The sequence below is a fragment of the Mesoplodon mirus genome, assembly GCF_964341445.2.
Source record: "Mesoplodon mirus genome assembly, chromosome: 1".
In the NCBI taxonomy this organism is placed as follows: Eukaryota; Metazoa; Chordata; class Mammalia; order Artiodactyla; family Ziphiidae; genus Mesoplodon; species Mesoplodon mirus.
Genome location: NC_138976.1, coordinates 230,300,729 through 230,305,856, shown reverse-complemented (window position 1 = coordinate 230,305,856; position 5,128 = coordinate 230,300,729). Strand labels below are relative to the sequence as shown.

At 53.5% G+C, this 5,128-nt stretch overlaps 1 pseudogene across 1 annotated transcript; it reads left to right on the top strand.

Annotated features, from left to right (window-relative positions):
- Positions 1–2,039: 2,039 nt before the first annotated feature.
- On the top strand, positions 2,040–3,390 carry LOC309807342 (bcl-2-like protein 13; annotated as a pseudogene). Its single transcript has 2 exons — positions 2,040–2,459; positions 2,553–3,390. The product of its transcript is annotated as a bcl-2-like protein 13 (transcript).
- The last annotated feature ends 1,738 nt before the right edge of the window (positions 3,391–5,128 follow it).

Sequence of the window (5,128 nt, the reverse complement as noted above, 5' to 3'; positions counted from 1 at the left end):
GCTACATCATCTTCAAAAGCACCCAAATTCCTCATGTGGATGGGAGTAGATATGAGTTACCACCATGTGTGGCAACTTACCTTAAGCTGAAGGGAGCCGGGGGACCTGGTCCTGTGACCAGATGCTGGTATCCTTTCTTGAGCATCGTCCTTGGAAGAGCCTAGTGGAGAAACACAGTTGAGTCACTTGTTTAGCGAGCTTTAATATTTTGAAATTTCATGAAACTCTTTAGATTATATTACGTAAGTATTCATGTTACATTAATCGTTGACTTATTTGAAATATTATTTAAAATAAAATATTACAGTATCAATATTATTTAAACATATATTAAAAATAAATATTAATATAAATATTATATGTACCTATATTTGCTGCAAAACTTAAACTTTTTTTTCTGTTGGGGAAGTCCTTTTTGAAAATGAGCAGAAGCAGGTACCAACAAATAAAAACTATTATTTAAAATAAACAAATGATTTAAATGGTGCATGTTGGAGGGTGAGGGAGCCTGAAAAAATGCACCTTCCCTTCTCAGACCAAGTTCTGAAATGACAGAGGAATATGAGGAAGAGCAAGGCAGGCGGGAATTCCAAACATCAGCTGGTGTGTCTGTGAAAGGTGGGCTTCGGAACCCCGAACCCACAGGGACAGACAGACCGGCCACGCAGCCTGACCTGCCCCCGAACCTTCCTGCAGGGGGTCGCCGCTGAGCCCGAGCTCTCTGGAGGGGGCTGGGCGCTGGAGGTCCAGGGCCTGGGAAGTGCCTGGGCTCCACCACGGACCAGGGGTCCCCTCTGTTCTCCACTTAGGAGGAAGCTTCAGAACTGGGGAAAAAGCCACGCCAGCCTGCAGCGATGAACTCCTGAACTTAAGATTTCCATTTATGACGGTTCATTTATTTATTCCTTCATTATTTATCTGTTCCCTTTAATCCTCTGGTTCCTTAACGAGATGAAACAGTATGTGAAGTTCATCAGATTCTATTTTCAGACTGCCTAGGTTTAAATCCTGGCTCCACTGCTCACTAGCCATGACGTGGGGCAAGTAACATTTCTAAGTCTCAGTTTTCTGTAAAGTGTTTACCTATGTTACGATAATACGTGAAAAGCATCCGTTCAGTTCTTGGTGCATAGTGCGTGCTCAGTAAGCGTCACTGATGTTGTTGCTCAAGTTGTTTGTTTTCAGTCTTCCTCGTACCCTCATGAACACACAGACCAGTGCTTCTCAAACGTCAAAGCTCAGACAGCTCACCTGGGAATTCCTCAAAATGCAGATTCTGGTTAGTCTACCTGGAGTGGGGCTAGAGCACCTGTGTGTCTACCAGTCCCTAGGTGATGCTGAGCTGCTGGTTTAGGCACCGCACTTGGAGGTGTGGGACCTGCACGCCTTACACAAAAGTGCTGGATAAGGTAGACCCTCCTTAGTTTTCTCTTCTTCAGCTAAAACAAAATTCTTTAATAGAATCAGCTGTCTCTAATGCTGCTGTCCTGAATATTTTAAAGGGTGAATCCATACCTAACTAGGTGGTAAAAGGCTTTGGGATGGGTTGGACTCAGGTCTGCCCCTAACGTTTGCAGGGTTCAAGGCGAGATTTCAGTTGGAGGCCCATGTGCTGTATGTCCAAATAGTTAAAAAGTTATAATCAAACAAATGAACTTAAATAAAATCTGTGCTACTCCCAACAAGCACACGGAAAGATGCTCAATATCACTATTCATTAGGAAAATGCAAATCAAAACCACAGTGGGAGGCCACCTCATGCCCACCAGGAAGGTGCTATCAAAGAACAGAAACAAAACAAAACCCGAGAAAATAGCAAGTGCTGGTGAGGATGTGGAGACACAGGCGCCACTGCACATTGTTGGTAGGAATACGAAGCGGTGCAGCTGCTGTGGAAAACAGTAGGGTGGCGCCTTAAAAAAAATTAAAAACAGAGTTATCTGCCGCCGCTGCGTCTTTCACCTCTTCGGGGGCAGGGGCCTGGGCCAGGTGTTACACATCTGCAAGCAGACCGTTCCGGAGCTCTGCCCGCCGACCCCATGGCGTCCTCTCCCACTGTGCCCCTAGGGTCTCACTATGAAACAAAGCGTGTCGTCCTCAGCTACTTGGGAGTCCTCTCTCCGGAGAAGCTGCCGGAGCATCATCTTTCCTCCCCCCAAGGGGTTCGACAAGATACGGCTTCACAATCTCTGGATCAAGAAATTTTATTAAAAGTTAAAACTGAAATTGAAGAGGAGCTAACATCCCTGGACGAAGGAGTTTCTGAGGCCTTCACCAGCGCAGGCTTCACCCGACACTCTTTGCCCGTGTTCAGCCCCACAAACCCCGACAGTTCCGCAGAGGACCGCTTGGCCCGCCTGGGGAGAGGGCGTCGCAGGAGCGAGGGCGCCTCTGCGCGGAGCCTTGCGGACGCCCCTCAGCCGGATGCTGAAGCTCTTCGGCCTGGTGGACAGACCCCCGTGAGGACTGCGCGGCGCACAGCAGCGGCAGACGGTTCAGGACAGGAAGTGAAGGGACCGCTGCGCGCAAGCAGAGCTGCAGCGAGCACACAGACCAGGGACGTACCAGGCGCGTCGGGAACGGACACTGGAGACCGCAGTTCACGCCAGCGGCCGGAATAAGACGTTGGTGCCTCCGATTTTGCTACGACCAGTGCTCCTGGGGTTGATGAGGCGAGCTCAGGAGTCTCGGAGCGCATCGCTGCAGTTTGGTGCGACTCTCCCGGAGGGCCACGCCGCCGAGCGCATCACGCAGCAGGGAGGCTAGGGCACTGCCTTTGACCTGGAGTCCGCGGAGGACAGCGACGACATCCACATCCCGCCCAGGGGCGGCTCCACGCTCGCCAGCCCCGCTGAGGCTCCGACGCCCGCGACGTGACGGCGTTCTGGCGGGCCAAGGGCTTCCCCGTGTCACTGTCCAGCAGCCAGAGCTGGCGCACCGAGGGCCCACCGGTGTCCCCGGGTGCTGAGTCCTGGCAGCAGGTCGCAGCGGACCCCGAACTCGAGAGCTTGGACGGCAACGGGGCCGGAGAGAAGAGCGCGAGCAAATCCTCCACCTCGGACCTCGCACACGTGGGGAAGGAGGGGGTCCCGACGGCTCGGCCGGCCAGACAGCCGGTCCCACGACCTCTCTGTCCGCGGAACTTGCTGAAGAAGAGGCGGGAGCGGCCGCGTCCGAAGCTGCCGGACGGGAGCAGAGCCCGGGGTGGAGCCCCCAGCAGCCCTGCCGGGCAGGCGGAGAGCAGGCGGCCCGCTGCCCAAGGGCAAGTGCCTCCCGCTCGGCGGAGGGGCAGCCGCCGTTGCCATCCTGGCGGTGGCAGTTGCGGTGGCACTGGCTCTGAGAAGGAATAGATTTTTCGGAGAGAGAAGACAAAAAGGCGTAAGGTTTTAGTCGTGTCGACCGGACCGGAGCGGCCAGGAGCTGGCTGGACATCCCTTGGACCCTCCGGGGTCAGGAGGACTTGGGTCCGCAGGGCAGGGGGCCGAGCCATGTGTTAGGGCTTGAGCTGGAGGCTGCGCACGGTGGTCTGATTGGAGGCCCCGGGCCTGGGCGCCTGTGCCCTGTAGGATGCGCAGCCCCCACCCACCAGCCCCGTAGCGCCCTCCCCAGGGGTGACAGGGGGGCCTGGGGGGCAGACCCCAGGCAGGAGGGCGTGGCTGTGGGCCCCTCGGCTGCTGGCGCGCTCCTGCCTGGGGTCTCTCAGCTGCTCTGTTCTTCCCGCCCTCAGTCCTGCAGCCGCCTCGCCCCAGGGTGCCCCGAGGCCCCGTGCAGAGGGCTCGCCCGATGCTTCCCGCAGTTCCTCTTGTAAAGACGCTGCCTTTAATCTTTAAACGTACAAGACGGAAGAGACCCGGGGCCCCTGCCCATGACCGCGGGGCAAGTTTGTCTCCTTGTTCGGAAGCTGGAGGGTGGCCTACTGAGGTTGCTTCCAGCCCTTCTGTCTGTGGGCACCTTTGAGCCGACGAGGACTCGCCGGCCGGCAGCGTCTCTCTTGCTGGGCATCGCTGTCTGTGACCTGGACTAGCGTGATTCCCAGGTTCTGGCCTCAGCCTTCTTCCCAGTCAGGCCGCTTCTCGGCGGTCTCTTGCCAGGTGATAGGGGTTTCCACACGTGGGCTTACAGGCCAGTGAACCATAACTCTCATTCAGTATACGAAGTCTCCTAAATATCATTGAAGTAAAAAGCAGGAAAGAGAGGCTGCCCTTGAGGTTCTAGCTCGGCTTTCAGAGTTCCATAACGGAGGCTTACACTGAGCTCGTCACGGCCCAAATGCCAGAGTGACAAACCATAATGATCACCGTCAGCACGTGCCTGTGGAGACTCAGTGTAGCCTCATCCGCTGACCGCATCCCTCACAGGGGACCGTGTCTCTTCATGCCTTGAGGTCAGTGTCACTGATGGGACACACGTGCTTGAGACAGGTCATCTCAGATTATCCTAGTAAATGTAACAGATTACTTTTTTTTTTTTTTTTTTTTGCAGTACACGGGTCTCTCACTGTTGCGGCCTCTCCCGTTGCGCAGCACAGGCTCCAGACACACAGGCTCAGCGGCCATGGCTCACGGGCCCAGCCGCTCCGCAGCATGTGGGATCTTCCCGGACCGGGGCACGAACCCGTGTCCCCTGCATTGGCAGGCAGACTCTCAACCACTGCGCCACCAGGGAAGCCCCCAGATTACTTCTTAAATCCTGAAATTTGTAATAAAATTACTTTACCTATCCCGATCACCAAACAACAACAAAAAACAGAATGATCATATAATTCATCAGTTCTGCTTCTGAGTATATACCCAAAAGAACTGAAAGCACAGTCTTGAAGAGATATTTGTACACCCGTGTTTACAGCAGCATCATTTACAATAGCCAAAAGGTGAAAGCAACCTAAGTGTCCATGGATGGATGAATGGGATAGAAGAATGGATAAACAAAATGTGCTCTCTACATACCAAGGAATATTATTTGGCCTTAAAAAAGAAAGAAACCTTGTCACATGCTGCAAAAAGGATGAACCTTGAGGATATTGTGCAAATTGAAATAAGTCAGTCATTGTATGAGTCCACTTACCTAAATAAGTCAAATTCATAAGGACAGGAAGAATGGTGGTGGAGGAGGATAAGGGGGTATTGTT